The sequence below is a fragment of the Egretta garzetta genome, unplaced genomic scaffold, assembly GCF_000687185.1.
Source record: "Egretta garzetta isolate BGI_Z169 unplaced genomic scaffold, ASM68718v1 scaffold460, whole genome shotgun sequence".
NCBI classification, from domain to species: Eukaryota; Metazoa; Chordata; class Aves; order Pelecaniformes; family Ardeidae; genus Egretta; species Egretta garzetta.
This window is the reverse complement of record NW_009258384.1, coordinates 317,481-318,713: the sequence shown is the minus strand read 5'-3', so window position 1 is coordinate 318,713 and position 1,233 is coordinate 317,481. Positions and strand designations below refer to the sequence as shown.

Here is a 1,233-nt window from a genome sequence, read left to right as displayed (position 1 = left end):
TGCAGGGCACAGAAGCGGGCACCTGCCCGGGGATGCGCTCTTGGGCACCCCCCTTCCCGAGCGGCCCGTCTCCGGGTGGCTGGCAGAGCAGCAAGTGAGCCCTGGGGCGGCCGATGTGCCAGGGTGCAGCCCCCGTGGTGGCGCCGGGAGCTGGCAGGCACGGGGGCTCAGGCACGGGGCTCACTTGCAGCATTGTCCCAGTGCCCTGGGCAAATGGCTCTTGGGTACAGCAGAGCTCAGCTCACCTAATCTGGCTCCAGAGAGCCGTTGACGGTGCCTTAGAGAAGGTCATGAAAGAGCTAGGTGGCTTCAGGGCTGAAAAGAATTGTTGTCACACACCAGAGCCAGGCTGGGAGGCAGGGAGGGACGCGTGGGATTCAATGCTCCGTCCTTGTCGGGGGAGAGGGAGCCCTGGGCTCGGCTAAAGAGGGGACAACCGGGGAAGGGGGGCGAGGTGAGGCACTGCACCGGTGTTTCTGCGTGGTACAACCCCAAGCCCTCTGGGGCCGGTGAGGGAGGTGGGCTGCTCAGAGACCTGCACGTGCAGGGGGACGTGGCGTTCGGGGCTGATTCACCGCGGGTGAGGTCTGTGTGCAGGTTGGGCCACCCCGGCCGCCCCAGGCAGCCAAGGCAGAGCTGGTCCACGTGGCCAGTGGCTGCTTCGTGGACACATCCTACGGCAGAGGCGTGCAGGGGGTCCCCGAGGAGTCATGCCCTGGGCTCCGGCGAGTGTCCTGGTGTGCTCTCCCCAGCTATAACGGGACCTGGGCTCCAGCTCAGCACAAGGCATCCGCCGCGGGGAGATAAATCACAGCCTCTGTTTTGACAAATGCAAAGCAATGCACCTTCAAGGGAAGCCACCGGCTACCAGCACCTCAGAGGTGTCTAAATGAGCTGAGCCAGCTCCGGATAGTGGAGAGAGAAGAGGAAGACGGGATCCTGGCTCGGGCCGGACACCCTTTGCACCCCTTGACACCCCGCTCCTGCCAGGGATGCAGCCCGGAGAGGAGCTTCTGCTGCAGCCCCACCAGAGCAGCTGAAGCTACGGTGAAGTGCAATTAGCAGTGAGTTTGTGGCCTCGTTAAGTAGCCAACATAACACTGGCGTAAAATAGGTGTCGGTCAGGGAAGGACTTCTGAGGAGGGAGTGAAAGCAGCAGAAACGGGTCCTGTGTGCCCCGTCCCCCCCATGAACAGAGGGACCTCCTGCCCGGGTGTGTCCCCCAGAGCCAAA

At 63.5% G+C, this 1,233-nt stretch overlaps 1 protein-coding gene across 1 annotated transcript in view; it reads left to right on the top strand.

The window, feature by feature from the left end:
- EPPK1 (epiplakin 1) overlaps positions 1-1,233 on the top strand; it is a gene marked incomplete at its 5' end in the record, with an annotated part of 30,223 nt that overhangs the window by 25,571 nt on the left and 3,419 nt on the right. The gene's annotated exons all lie outside the window — the stretch shown is intronic.